This window comes from Equus asinus, chromosome 7 (assembly GCF_041296235.1).
Source record: "Equus asinus isolate D_3611 breed Donkey chromosome 7, EquAss-T2T_v2, whole genome shotgun sequence".
In the NCBI taxonomy this organism is placed as follows: domain Eukaryota; kingdom Metazoa; phylum Chordata; class Mammalia; order Perissodactyla; family Equidae; genus Equus; species Equus asinus.
In genome coordinates, this window is record NC_091796.1 from 35,967,317 (window position 1) to 35,983,705 (window position 16,389).

The following is a 16,389-nucleotide window of genomic DNA, read 5'->3' on the forward strand; positions in this document are numbered from 1 at the left end:
GATTGTACACTTTGGGTGAATTTTATGGTATGTGAAGTATATGTCAATAAAACAGTCAAATATATTCGTTTTATATATTAGAAATTAAAAATTAAATTATAAAATACCATTTACAGTAGCATCAAAAAAGCAATAACTACTTAGGAATAAAATTGACAAAATACGTCCAAGACCTATCACTGAAAACTAGTGCAAACATTGCTGAAAGAAAGAAAGAAATAGAGATATATACCATGTCCATGAATGGGAAGGCTGGCTGGCTATTATTAAGATGTCAGTTCTCTCCTGAAGAACTAACAGATTGAATTCAAACAAAATCATACTCCCAGCCAGCAAGTTTATTGAAATTGACAAGATTATTCTACAATGTATATGGAAATACAAATGTCCTGGAAAAGTAAAAACAATATTGAAAAATTGGTGGAATTATTTTTATTATACAAGACTTTCTATGAAAGTTAGAATAATCAAGAGAGTGTTTTTTGAGATACAAATAGACATAAAGATTAAAGGAACAAAATAGATAATCAAGAGATAGATACACATAACTTGGACAATTGATTTTATACCAAGATAACCACCAAGGTCCCTAGTCATTGAGTAGTTACATGAGGGACAGATTCTAGTTGCACTGCAAGAGCTTTGAAAACTGAAGTAATATTAGAATAAAAGTCCACAAAAGACAGGTTAGAATTTGTGGCCTGAGCATAAGAATCCTTTGACTATCTGCTAAAACAAAAATATCAACATTTTTCCACAGGACTAAAACAAGACCTAGAGTCTCATAACATAATACTTAAAATGCCAGGATACAATCCAAATGGCTTGGTATACTTAGATCCTAAAATATCTCACTTTGTATGCGAAAAGACCATCAACACATACCAACACAAAGACAGCACAGATTTTGCAATTATCTGACAAAGACTTTCAAGCAGCTACTATAAAAATATTCCAGTAAGCAAACATTAATGTTATTAAAACTAATGGGAAAATAGGAAGTCTCAAAAAAAAAGAAATTGAAGATATCATGAAGAACAAAAAGAACATTTAAGACCTGAAAAAACACAAAACTCAATAAACACAATAAAAATACAATAAAACCTCTGGATAGACTCAATAGCAGAATGAAAGTGACAGAGGAAAGAGTCAGAGAACGTGATTTGTCAAAAAAATTATCCAGTATGAATAATATACAGAAAAAAGATTTTAAAAATGAACAGACCCAGAGACTTGTGAGAATTTTTTTAAGGTCTTACATTTGTGTAATTGGAGTTCCAGAAAATGAGAAGAAATAAAGTCATGCTATAAAAGATATTTGACGTAATTATAGTTGAAAAGTCCAGAATTTATTCAAAAGACATAAAACTATTGATTCAAGTAGTTTAGTCAACCCCAAACAGGCAACTCTAATACAATCAGGATAGTGCAAAGGGACCTACATATTGGGAAGATTTGATAAGATTTCTGTATTTCATCTGAATTGATAAAATATTAATTCTGACTGCTAAAGTATGTATATTGTAACATCTAGAGAACTCACTAAAAATCTCTGCCAAGAGATATAGTGAGAAACACAATAGGCAAATTATAGTGGAATATTAAATAATGCTGAAATTATCCCAAAGAAAGCAGGGTTATGGAAATAGAGGAAGAGAATAAAAAGGGAAAAAACAAAATAAACAATAAAATGGTAAATGTAAATACAAATATTTTAATAATTATATTAAATACAAATGATCTAAACACTCCAAAATATTGTTTAAATGGCAAAAATTGTCAGAATGGGTTAAAACACATACACATGCACACATACATACATGCACACACACATACATGCAGCCACACATACTATCCAACCATAAGCTGTGCCTGGACAACTGCAATAAACTCACTTAGATTATAATGGTATAGGTACCTTAAAAGTAAAATGATGGGAAAAGAAATATAAATGTCATGTACACACTGCATACTCTCACATACACACACGAAGCTAGAGTGACTATGATATTAAGCAAGTAGACATCAGAGCAAATTAAATTGTCAGAGACAAAGAGGACATTACCTACTGATGAAAAGGTCAATTCCCCAAGAATATGCAACAATATCAAATGTATATGCACCTATTAAGAGAGCTTCAAAATACATAAAGCAATAAAACAAAGCAAAAATAAAAAACTGGCAGAACTGAAAGCAGAAAGAGAGAAATCCACAACTATGATTGGAGACTTCATCACTTCTCTCCTAGAAATAGATAGAACTAGTAGACAAAAAATTAACAAAGATATAGAATGACGGAATAGCACTATCAACCAACTAGATCTAATTGATATATAGAGAGCATTCAATAGTAGAATAAATATGGATCTTTCAATATGATAGACTATATTCTGTGTCATAAAACAAACCTTAACAAGTTTAAATAATTTGGAATAATAAATCTGAAGTATTTTTTCCAACTGTAACGGAATGGAATTAGAAGTCAATGACATAAAAATAGCATGAAGGTCTTCAAAGAATTGGAAATTAAACAACATAATTATAAATAATCCATGGGCTAGGGGAAACTAGGAAATCTTTTGAACAAAATGAATATGCAACATATCAAAATTAGTGTGATGCAGCTAAAGCAGAGCTTAGAGGAAATTTTGTAACATCAAATGCTTATATTAGAAAAGAAGACTTGCCTCAAGTAAACAATCTAAGCTTCCATCTCGGTAGACTATAAAAAGAAAAGCAAAATAAACCCAAGACAATCAGAAAGAAAGAAATAATAAACAGTAGAGCTGAAAACAATTACGTGGAAAATAGAAAAACAAATCAGAAAATCAATGAAACCAAAAGCTGATTCCTTGGAGAGATCAGTAAAATTTATGACCCTCTACAAGATAGAATAAAGAGAGAAGACACAGATTACAAACACTAGGAAAGAAAGGGGGAATCATAGAGATGTCCTGGAATGAGAGAATAGCTGAAAAGTTTGCCATCCCCATAAAGGCATACTATACAACAATAGAACAGATCTATTTGTGTGTTAAAGGTCATAGAAATTTACACCAGAAAAAAAGTCAATTTTGTTCAGTCAATTTAAAAATAAATAAATAAAATTTGCACCAAAATATTTTACCACTTTCCAATCACCAAAGATAAATTATGTTAATTTCCTCAAGTTCTCACCCATTAGATTATCAGGCTTTGTAATACTACCTAATCAATGATTATATATCTTTTAACAATTCATTTTTCATTAAAAGTAAAATTCATCATTGTGTATATTTATTTTTCATTTTCATTTCTTCTCTGTAAACTTATTTAAATAACTGCCCTGTTTTTCCCTCCAAATTTTCCTATTTTTTCTTTTCTTTATTTGTATATATACATATATATATTTTTTTTCCTGAGGAAGATCTATCCTGAGTTATCACTTGTTGCCAATCTTCCTCTTTTTCTTGAGGAAGACTCTCCCTGAGCTAATATCTGTGCCAGTCTTCCTCTATTTTGTATGTGGGTCACCACCTCAACATGGCCACTGACAAGTGGTGTAGGTCCATGCCCAGGAACTGAACCTGGGCTGCTGAAACAGAGTGTGCTGAACTTAACCACTAAACCATGGGCTGGCCTCCTCTTTATATATTTGGAATATTATTTTTATGGAAGCTACAAATACTTTTGTCATTCCTCACTTGCCTTTTAATTTTCCTAATTATGTTTTTGCACCTTTAAAGATTTTTGATGAAGATAGCCTTCCCCTCTTCAATGTTATACAAACAATTTCCTGCCATATGATTAAAAAGTTCTAAATATTCCCATAATAGAATTATCTTTTACATTTTGGCTTATTATCTATAAACAGTGCATAGATGATGTAAGCCTAAGGCCAAGTTTTTTTTTTCCAATTGAATATCAAAATGTCCCAAAACAATTCCTTCAGCAGTTTATTAGTGCTATACTTATTTGAAATACCAGCTATAACTAGACAAATTTCCACAATCCTATGGGTAAGCTTCTTTATTTTGCCTTTTTCTTCCATTCACCTCTCTTACATCAATATCAGTTGTTTTAGTTATAGCTTTTCATTACATGTTAGTATCTGGAAGGGTACTTTACCTCGATGTTAATGCTTTTCTGAAAATGTGTTAAATATACTTGCACATTTTCTCTATCACATGTTTTTGAGAATTTACTTGTCAAATTCAATAAAAATGTCAATAAACATTAAAAATTGTTAGTCTGAGAGTATCAAATATATAAGTTAATTTGAGAAAATAGACATTTATACTGTATTGTATCTTCTCATCCCAGAATACAAAATGACTCTTTGGATTTTTAAAAGCCCTTCAGTGAAGATTTATGTTTCTTGTGTGTTCTCTATGATTTTTAAAAGAGAATTGTTCCTATGTGTTTTGTGTTTTCTTTAGTTGTTCGTAGGTTTTCACAATTGGGGTTTTAAATACAATCCTTCCCTTGGGGTAGAGATGTGTATGGATGTATTAAAGGGCTGTTGGCTGTCCTACTGGTTGCACCCCCACCCCAACTCAATCAAGAGGGAAGCCCTGACACCCAATGCCTTGGCCCTTGGAGTCCTGGCAGCTTTGTTGACCAGCACTGATGTTTTCAGAGAATGTGGTGCTTGAGTGGAGCTCTCACTCTAGATTGATACGTTTTTTTCTTTTACTTGCCCAGAGGGCTGACAATTTTTCACATTCATACATCTTCTCAGACTCTTTCCAGTTTTTCTTGCTTTGCTGATCTATTATGAGAAATTTCTTCCTTCTCTCTATTACAGAAGCAATCCTTACGGCATTTGCTATTTTTTTCATGCCCCCTCACACTGTTATAAAAATGCAATGATGACATTATCTTGTTCTTTCTAATGTCATTAATAACTCATAGCTATCATAATAATCACTAATTACTACAAATTTCATATTATTTTATGCCTAGCTAAGACACATAATTCTTTAACTCCAGCTTTCACTGGGAACTGGAACAAGAAGTAGATCAGAGTGGGGTTCAAAAACTGGTAAACATGGACAGACATTTCTCCAAAGAAGATATACAGATGGCCAATAGGCACATGAAAAGATGTTCATCATCGCTGATCATCAGGGAAATGCAAATCAAAACTACACTAAGATATCACCTTACACCCATTAGAATGACAAAAATATCTAAAACTAATAGTAACAAATGTTGGAGAGGTTGTGGAGAAAAAGGAACTCTCATACACTACTGGTAGGAATGCAAACTGGTACAGCCACTATGGAAAACAGTATGGAGATTCCTCAAAAAATTAAAAATAGAAGTACCATACAACCAAGCTATTCCACTGCTGGATATCTATCCAAAGAGCTTGAAGTCAGCAATTCCTAAAGTCCTATGCACCCCAATGTTTATTGCAGCATTATTTACTATAGCCAAGACATGGTAGCAACCTAAGTGCCCATCAACAGATGATTGGATAAAGAAGATGAGGTAAATATATATAATGGAATACTATTCAGCTGTAAAACAGAACAAAAGCATTCCATTTGCAATAACATGGATGGACCTTGAGGGAATTATGTTAAGTGAAATAAGCCATTTAGAGAAGGACCATCTCTGTATGACTTCACTCATATGAGGAATTTAAAAATGTAGACAGAGAGAACAGATTGGTGGCTACCAGGGGACAGGTGGGGTGGGGGGTGGGCACAGGGGGTGGAGTGGTGCACCTGCAACACGACTGACAATCAACAATGTACAACTGAAATTTTACAAGTTTGTAACCTATCATTAACTCAATAAAAAAAACTGGTAAACATGGGACTGCATCAAAACTCTAGCTGTGATCTGGGCCTGTGAATAGGGAGGGCGAGTGAGGAAGGAGTTACCTATTTATAGTATTTGGTCCAGATCACTTCCTCAAGCCAAACTCAGGATTCCGTTGCCTGAATCAACCTGGGTCCTGCCTTCAGGGAAAACGCTTGAATTGCCTTCCAAAACCCAACACATTTCATGACATTCTCTTCCTCAAAACCACTCAGAAACCCCTGGCATCTAATCCCTATCAGCAGGGCTCAGTCCATGTCTCCAATCTTGCATCTTACTTTTGCTTATCCAGTGCCACTATCCCATACAGACCACACATCTTCCCCACAAAAGTCCATATTCATTCCCACAGCTACAGCTTCACTCATAGTCGTCAATTTCCCCACCTTCTCTTCTGTATCTCTCCAGAGCCATCAGAGGTTCCACTTCCTCTGTAAAATCTTTGCCATCATTCAAAACACGACCACTTGTTAAGTCATATTCAGAACTCTCCATTGGATCTCATGATATGACAGGGAGCAAACACTTCTTATCATTTCAAGTTCACATTTATTGTCATTGCTGTGTAGTTTACACTCCCTGAGAACAGGCATCAAGCATCAGTTTTGCACTGCACACAAAAAGTCTGGTAAATTACAAAAGTTGTATAAAACAGCATGTGTGAAAGATGAATGAAGACAATATTTAAAACAGATATCATGGATAGCATTTTCTATTTAAAAAATAGTAACTAACATGTATTTAACACATACACATTGATGGAATATGCCAAGTGTTTCTTGAAGTAATTTATTCAATCAATCATACCCTCAACAAATAACTATTGAGCACGTGCTGTATGCCAGGTATATCTAAATATAGTTTTAAACCACAGACAACCCCTACCCTTATGGAGCTCACAATATTCTATTAATAGTCATCATTTTAATAGCAATGGTAATAATAGTTAAAAAACAATGAGTCTCATTTATTGAATGCTGCCTGTATTTTCCAAGTTTTTGTTTACATGTGTGTGACAAAAACCCTAACAGGTGACTATTATCATGATTTTCTAGATGAGAAACCTGGGGCTTAGAGGAGGCAAGTCACTTTTCTAAGGTCACTTCTTATTATGTCTGTGATAGAAAACACTATTGTGATGGTCCTTAAACATCAATGGCCGTCTGAGTCAACTCTCATCCTTGCTAAAAATGCCATAGTTTGGGTTGTACCCGTCAAGACTCTCTTTTAGTTGGTCTGGAGTGAAGCTAAGAAGCAACACAAATGTTAATTGATTCCAATGGTTTGATTAAAAGACATTTGTCTTTGTTATGTTGAGATTGTGAGAAATAAGCCAGACAAAGAAAGACAAGTATTGCATGGTGCCACTTCTATGTGGAATCAAAAAACAAAGTGTAATTCATAGAAACAGTAGAGAGTAGAATGTTGGTTACCTGGGGCTGAGGGTTGGGGAAAATGGGGAGAAGTTGGTAAAAGTGTTCAAAATTTCAATTTTAAGATGAATAAGGTCTGAGGATGTAATGAATAACGTGGTGACTATAGTTGATAATACTGCAGTGCATAATTGAAATGTGCTAAGCGAGTAGAACTTAAGTGTTCCCACAGAAAAACAAACTGTGTGTGAGGTGATGGATGTGATGACTCTGTTATGGGAATCCTCTCACAATGTATAGGTATATCAAATCCTCACATTGTACACTTTAAATGTTATAATTATTTGTCATTTACCTCAATAAAGCTGGAGACAAAAAAACCAAGCCCAAAGCCACAACAAGGAAAAACCCCCAGGGCATGGGTGGCAGCATCTCGTCTTCAGTAGGTCATTCACCTGCCATGTGGTCCTGAGTGAATTCTAGATCTCAGTCTCTGTTCTCTCAGAAGTAGATAGAGAATTAAACAATTTCTTTTTAAATTTTGGAAGAGGAAAGGACATTAAAGATCATCAATTGCAATGTTGTATTTTAAAACTTCATCAACAGGGGCTAGCCCTGAAGCTGAGTAGGTAAGTTTGCACGCTCTGCTTTGGTGGCCCAGGGTTCAATGGTTCGCATCCTGGGCATGGACCTACACGCTGCTCATCAGGCCATGCTGTGGTGACATCCCACATGGAGGATCTAGAATGACCTACAACTAGGATATACAACCACATACTGGGGCTTTGAGGAGGCAAAAAAAAAAAAAAGAGGAAGATTAGCAACAGATGTTAGCTCAGAGCCAATCTTCCTCACCAAAAACAGCATAAAAAAAAGTTCATAAACAGTAGGCCACAGAGTTGAGGTGACACTTGTGGTAGATTGGAAATCCTGCCCACAGTGTTTTGTAGCTCTTCCCATTAGAGGTGGAGTCCACTTACCCAGCCCTTGCCCTGGCATGGCCTTGTAACTTGCTTTGTCCAGTCAAACAGGGTACAATGAGGTTGTGTGAATTCTGGAATCTGGAATGGAAGAAGCTGCAGCTTCTTGGAATGGTGCTACCACCTGTAGGGAGGTGAAGCCTGGATCACTAAATGATAAGAGACCCATGGGGCAGCCGAGTGCCAAGGCCCCAGAAATGTGAGAGAGGTCATCTTGGACCTTCCTACTTTCCTACCTGCCATCTGATTTCAATCACATGAGTGAGTCCATGTTTTTAAGCCATGAAGTTTCAGAGTAACTTATTACACAGAAATAGCTCATTGAAACAAAAATTCTGCAACAAAGTGGATCACGCACTCATCTGACTCAGACTTGGTCCACATTCTCCTCTGTGCTCCTGCATCCCAGCCCTCACTTCTCTCACTACAGTGTCAGTTCCACTGAGCGAAAGGAGCTGACAATACGTTGAATAAAAACTAAATTATAAAATGAAATAGAAACACAGCATATTTTAATATAATTGATCTCTCTCATTATTATTATAACCTAAGACTTACTATCAGTTTCTGAGAATAAGCACACAGCAAGTCTGGACCCTGAAGCCCACTTCCACATGACTTGCAAACAGGCTATTCTGTAGCTATTTATTTATTTGGACACTCATTGGGGACCTACAATATTTAGAAATTCGACTTGACAGAATGAGATAAAGGCAGAAATAAGCTTATACTCACCCAAGGATAATTTATGAGATCCATATGTCACTCCTAATATCAAGACCCAGGGTATGTCCCAAATGCCCAGAGGAGTTATCTTTTCAAATCGCTCCGGTTCTAACTCGGCCTCTATGCTGTGACTCTTACCACAGCTCTGCCTTCACTTCACGTTTCCCACGTGCTCCTCTCCTGACACACACTGCCTCTTCCCTCAATTTCCTCTCCTGGACCTCATTTTCTGCTGTTTTAACTTCCACATTTAGTTCTATACATGCTTCATCAATAAATCTCTCCCACTCATTTATCTCCCTGAATATCTCCGGTTCTGTTTCCATCACTCTCAATCTCGAGAAAATTCCTCTTTTAGAGCACATTTGGGTGTCTGGTGGAAATTGGATTAAACTTTTCTGGTTGTCTTCAAAGGCATGATCCCATCTGCCCCCCTTGCTGGTGAGGACCTTCTCCAGTTTCGAAGTTATTGTTTTCCAACCCGTCTCCCCCCACCCTCACCTCAGCAGCAGGAGCCTTACAGATGCCACATAGGAGCTGGATACAGTTCATTCTTTTCAGTCTGGGGCTGCCAAAGGAAAAGCTTAAATAAAACACAAAACATTGATACCTCTAGACTGTTAAACAATAGTTTATTTGTTAAACTCCTTTTAGGTTTAATTCATCTACCAAACAGTAATCAATCAAGTATCAAATAGTGTTTGAGTATCTTAGTGTATAAGGACACTGCTGTGTACTGAGGGAGATGCAAATATCCCTCATGCCCTCCAGACACTAGCAAACACAGCCAAGGGGGACAATAGAGCTGACAATAGGGGGCCTGTATATGTTAAATTTCTTACGACAACCAATTGAAAAAGAATCTGTAATGTGAAATGATTAAATAAACCACTGAGACCATGTATAAGAAGAAGTACAACCTGGGCTTGCCCCAGCACATCTTTTTGGGAATTACGAAAAAAGTATCTTCTTTGGGCAGATGTATTAGGAAAAAACAGGTTTCTCTGTGTTTGAATACAGTTGCTTAGAAGCACCCAGCTTGGTGAGTGGAGGGCCAGCCGAACTTGTGTCTTCCCATTGCTCCGAAGTCTGGGTCCCTCCCTACAGGACACAACTCACACAACTTGTGTAGTGCTTTTGTCCTAGACCCAGAGGGAATCCAAAGATGGAGCTTCAGGGGCTCTGGAACTTCCTAAAATGGTCTGAAAATTGTAATGTTTATGGAAGTCTAGGCTTGTTCTCAAGGGAGAGGGCAAACTACGAAATTTCCCCAAGAAATCCATGCCAAAAATGCTTAAGCATCACCACTCCAGACACCACCTTACAGCACCCTTGGTAGTAGAGTTGATGGACTCAGTTTTGCATTTTGATTTTTCAACCTGTGAGCTGAATGAATTTCCTCAAGCACCTTAAATGCTCTCTGTTTTTATTTTTGTTTTGATGTTCTTGTGTCATGTACATAGTTCAAATAAATATTCTCAATAGGTTTATACTCACAAGGACATATCCTCACTCTGCATAGCTATTCAGATGTACCTGAATGCAGAAGTTTAACTTATTAGATTTCACTGTTTTTGTACTTTCTCAGAATAGTTTCTGACACAAGAGCAAACATATGTATCTGGATATCTCCAAGAAGAAGTTTTTGCTCCCTTCTCCCAATTCTATCTAAATACTCTGCTCTTCCTTTGTCTGAAGTCTAAAGCTTCTCTTATGCTTTTCATTGGGCTCTCTTCCCAAGGGTGCAACCACCCCTCACCATTTACCTCTCTGCAGTGCAGCTGAAGGGACCCCTAATTCATGGATTCCATATTATTCTTATCTTATGCATCTTTCACTGAAATCCTTACTTTATACTCTATCCAGCTTAACTTCCATGGAACTTCATTTTAATCACTGCTTCGTTAAAATCTTAATTCCCTTGCCCTTCTATCATATTCATTGGACAAACCCTCCATCTAGTTAAATCTATCCATCTGACTATCTAGTGCCTGTATCTAAGCAACTGAAATTGTTCTAGGAACCATTGCTGGAGGGAATATAATTTTCTACCACCAATTTGGGAAACAAGTCGGCATTATCTTTAAACTTGTGTCTACTCTATGAGCAAACAATTTCATTCTTAGGTGAGTAACTCAGAGAAATTGCACACTTACACCAAAAGATATGCATGAGAAGGGCCATACAGCATTTTCATAATAGCACAAACAAAAGCTATACAATAAGTGGAAATAAATGAATTACATCTCTAAGCAACACTATGGATGTAGCTAATAAATATTATATGGAACAAAATCAAGTCACAGAAGAACGCATTCAATATGTTTTAAAGCTCAAAGCCAGGCAAATTAAGCAATGTTTGGTTTAGGGCTACATTTTTACATAGTGACAATTTATATACTCACAACATGCACACACCCAAGTGTAGGATAGGGGTTGAATTCAGCAGAGTGCTTATAGCTTCAAGAAAGAAGAAGGGCAAGGAGGAATTGGCTTGTAATGACTGGCAAGATCCATATCAACTTCTTAACTAGTTTCACTTGAAATATAAGATCACATACTTCAGGTGGGCCCTCAGCACTAACCAGAGATCCTATTGTGTTTCTCTACTCAATTCACTCTCCCGTTTTTTAGAGTAAATACAGAATTTTCTTCCTTTTCTTTTACCATCAGACCACCAACACCCGTCTTCCTCACTCTCGGCTCAGAGAGATGAGAAATCAAACTAAATATGGACTAATTCTGGAATTTTTCTTTTGAAAAATTCTATCATTCAGTTTTTCTTAGGTAAATTATTTCCTCTTTAGAAGCCTAGTACAAAAAAAAAGTTAGCTTAAGATAATGGTAAATTCAGATTTGATTGTATCTGAGGGTTAGAAATTGGAGGTAATAATTATACCATCCTCCTTTCGCCAAGTTTTAATCTATGAAGAGAATAGACACAAGAATCATTAGCCAAACAAGATTTAAAACATCAAATTTATTAATCAGTGACTGATAAACAGTTTCTGGTAAACTATATTGAAATACATGGCCTGGATTGAGGACGGAAATAGAGCATCATATTTGATTAAAAATCAGGGTCAGCTGAGTCCATGGGAATGAGTGGATCTCATTACCCACCAGTTACAAATGGGGAGGCAAAGGGTGGTGTCTTACCTGCATAGGGAGGAGAGGCTCCTATAAGGGAGAAGGGAGCAGATGAAATCCCACTACCCTAATAACCAATCCAGGAGAGATGCAGGTTCCAGACAGACTCAGGGTACAAGAAGTGCACCTCTGTCAACAAGTCCCAGTAAGCACAAGACTGACCAATCTAATTGGTTGTAGCTCTTTCCATGGAGAGGGGCCAGTGAGAAGAAAAAGAGAAAGGCAGAAGTTACTTGTCCAGTCTGCCCAAGAAGGTATGAAAGTTGTCAGAAAGTCCCTTGTCTCTGGTCTAGGGTAAGGGGCATTGGTATGAGGTAAAGAACCTCTTCTACTAGCCACACCTGGCATTGGGCTTTTCTTTGTTAAGTAATATTTTGTTAATTGTTTTTTTCCCCTAAGGTCTTGAGGTCTTCATAAGTATATTATAGTTTATAAACCTAGAGACCCTCAGGATGTTATCTGGGTTTCAAACATTTTAATCATAAATGACTTGCTTAAGTATTGTTTTCTATCTTGATACAAATCACAGATGTAATCTTCATATCCAGAGCGAGAGATGAAGATGCATATCATGTGGGAGATGGAGCTGATCCTAAATTGTTCCTTACTAATATGATTTTATTTAACTTCATTACCTCTTATTTTGCTAACTCCTCAATGTGAGCAAGTTGTCTATCCTTTGTCTCTTTCTTCTCAAATTAGAAACAAATTCTAATTGAGGATTGTGACCCCTTGGGTCCTGGTTAACTGAGGCTTTCCTGTAATGTGGAAAGCGCTCCACCCATCCCTAGTCACAAGGCACATTCCCCAGCATCATTAATAACAAGCCTGTGCCTCTCAACCAGAGTGTGTGTGATTTGCATTTGAGAAATAGGTAGTGCTTGAGCATAACTCATTCACCCAGCAGGGCTTGGTGTCCTGTGATACCCCACTTTGGAACAGCAAGGGAGGCAATGATAGAGGCAGCTGGAGTTCATTCATTCAGTGCATATTTGTTAAGCACCTACTATTGCTAAGGCAATTTGATTAATGTGCACAAGAGAGAAGCACGAAAAGATATAAAATGCAGAACCCACCTTCAGGGAGCTTTACTTTTAGAATAGGATACAAGCACTGCAAAATGTGCCAAAACAATGGACTATGGCTAACATCCTTGTAGACAAAATTTCAAAGATGGTAGAGAGAACTTTCGAGTTGACCACCAGTCATTTTACATCCCAATATAAATTGTCATCTCCACCCCATCCCAATAACTCCACTCCTTAAAGAGAGTAGTTTACAAGGAAAGTAGTATTTAAATTAAATTACACCTATCAAGTGGGAATGTCCTGGGATATGCCAGCTCAAGAGAGAAGTAAGCAGCAATACTTCCTGTAATAGAAGATAATGTGAGTTAAAAGGTCCAGAGAAACAGAAGAATTCAATAGAGAAGCCAGTGAGGAGACCTACATGGGAAACACGACTTAGAAGAGGACCTTCACAAAGATAAAAAATAGTAACAAGAGCCTGCGTTATCTTCTCACTGTTACAGTTTGTGGAGCTGAAAGCAAACTGCATAGCAGATACGTGAATGTAATTGGCTTTGCAGTATGGATGGGGGGCAAGGGGCGCTTCAGGTGGGCTGCTATAATGAGCTGAATTTGTGATGCTGTGAAGGCGGATAGTCTTGATGGGTGAAGTTTAGTAAAAGTAGACGCTCACTTCACTAGTTTACAGCCAATTAGAAGTTGGAAATAAAGCTCGATTGTTGACTTCTCTGTGTCCAATTAGAATTGAAAGATTAGGATGTATTAGGGTGATAGTACTGTTTGAAAAAAAATCAATATAAACTTGGCTCAGACTTCATTTCATTTCGGTTGTAAAAAATAATAAGCTAAGGAAAAACATCACAAAACTTAAACATAGCTACCTCTCTCTTAAGCATTTCTAGAACTATTTTTTGATATTAGAAGATGCCTAGGATAAAAATACAGGTTCCTACTGGGCCCTTAAAGAAACTATTACTGACTACCAGACCTGGGAACAAGATCGAGAATTATTTAATTGTGTGTTTCTTGGTGCGTATATTTGCCTGAGAGACTCTGTATATGTTTTATTTGAGGGGTAGAGAGGAGGAGGTGGTACGTGGTGAGGGAAGAGGTGAAGAAAACTGCTAACTCAAACCAAAACTTAGAAAAAGGACCTATTGGAAGTTAGGGCCTCCTGGGGCCAGTGACGCAGGTCAAGCTTTTTATTTTGAAATGTCTGAAAGTAGATTATGGAGTATGTAGGGGCTCTTCAGTGCTTCCCTTGAATTAGTTGCTATCATTCAAAACACTTTGTGCATAAAAGTGCCTTCCTTTTAATGGGTGTTCAACTCATGTTCATTGAGTGATTGCATGAATGAATATATGAATGATTAATAAAAAGCAAAGTACTGGGGCATAATCAACCAGGTAATAAGGTCACATGGAAACGCTGCCTTTTGCTTATGGTCTATGCATGTGGAAGAATCTTCTCTCCCTTATGAGATTTGGAACTCTCTAAGAGAAGGAATATGAATCATCCATTCCTCTGCCCTTTCCCCCAAAATAATTTGTCAGTAAATGCAGGTGATTGATAGATTGTAAAAAAAAATTAAAGATAAAAAAAGCATCAAATTCAGTGGCAATGATCTACTTATATTTTCCCTTTCCTGCTATTGTAGAATTCTCTGTGAAAATCTCTGTAAGGTGCCACTAGGCTGAGGGCAGAATTTCAATGTTGGGATGAAAAACAAGTAATTCAAACACAGGAAGTAAGCTCCATGAGGGCAGAATGATAAGTGCCTTGTCCCAGGCCATTTTCGTAGAATCTCACAATATTCTGTGTTTGCTGAATGGTTTTTAAAAATGAAAGGTAGAAAAGAAGGAAGAGACCTTAGTCCAATATGAAACAAAGGGAATGTCCTTCCAAGTATCAAAAATCCATGTCCTTCTCTCTCTTCCTCTCCTTCCACTCTTTCTTTTTGGGAATGTCATGACTTCTGGATATGGTGGCTATGAGCAGGAGTAACTGAAATATTTTCCAGAATCAATATTATCTCAAAAGACGAACTCTTCTTGTGGGCCGAGATCTCATTGTGTACTAGTGATCTGAAGTCTGGAAACCCATTATACTCCAAATATTCACTGATGAGAGGCTGTAATGTCTCTGTACCTGCTTTGGTTAAGGTAAAACTAGCTCCAGATTTGCTCCAAATGAGCTCTGGTCTAATACCTGTACAAGCAAATACAGACTTGGAGAACTTTCTGTCGATTGGCACTGCTTCTGTTTGAACAATCATTTTCAGAGCCTTGGAAAAGATTAACACAGACCAAGTGGCCCGGTTGTCAAAGCTGAACTTGCTCACCAGTCAACAAGTTCTAGAATAGAAAATCATTGGTTCTTTGAAAAAGCAACTTAAAACTTTGTTCTCAATACCTTTCACACAACCCTGTCACTAAATCGCTAGAGTAGGTTGCCTCTTGGTTTCTGTTTCATCTTCGTTTTATATTCTGGGGATAGCTCAACTCCAAGAAGATGGGTGACTCCTTTAAGACTTCCGTCCCTTCTGGCTCTAGATTTTATAACTTTGTATCTTTTGTAAATCAATAAATCTTCATGTTATAACATTGAAAATAGTAATGACCCATTTCTCCGATATCAATCTTATGGCAACCTAGAATTTAAGAACAGAAATAAAAATCTGGAATTAAATGGAAAAGTGACTCATTGGTTTAAATAACAATTGCTGAAATCAAGTACAAAATCTTGACTCCTAAGCACAGTCATCACGACCCATTGTCACCTACTTTACGACGAAATCTCACAAGGGTACCATTTAACTATCCAAGCCCAAAGCTGATTAAAATCATTAGACTGAAAGGAAAAGGCAGCTCAATGAAATCACACTCAAAGCAGAAGATGCTGCCAATAGCTCTAGAGTAAGAAAAGAGGAAATTTTAGAAATTTCCTCAAGAACTCCAAAACACAGTTCTGGGGTCATTAATTCTAGAAGCAAATTGCTAATTGCATGAAGTAGAGCACAATAATTGCTTTGAAAGATATTTAGTATACTCTAAGAAATCAGAGAAATAAAACATATTTTAACAATATAATCATCAAAACATTGAACTATTTTTAAAATTCTGGTAAATTAAGTATTTTGTACACATTTGGGGGGAATGTTATTTACATTAAATAGATATTTCTACAATGGAGACTGATCAACAGAGTTTAATATATAATTTATAACATTATATATATTTGTAGAATATACACATTTCTGGGGTTTTTTTTTTGTTTGTTTTTAACTACTATTCTCCTCTAACTATCTGGGCTCAGTTTCA

At 36.7% G+C, this 16,389-nt stretch overlaps 1 long non-coding RNA gene across 4 annotated transcripts in view; it reads right to left on the reverse strand.

The window, feature by feature from the left end:
• Positions 1-9,051: 9,051 nt before the first annotated feature.
• Positions 9,052-16,389, reverse strand: part of LOC106845809 (uncharacterized) — a 98,042-nt gene continuing 90,704 nt past the window's right edge. For 2 of the 4 annotated variants that reach the window (XR_011504441.1, XR_011504440.1), the window contains one exon: positions 9,054-15,719. This is a non-coding gene — a long non-coding RNA (uncharacterized lncRNA). Of the gene's footprint in view, positions 15,720-16,389 lie in introns of all 4 variants that reach the window. The other 2 variants (XR_011504443.1, XR_011504442.1) reach the window with 2 other exon arrangements.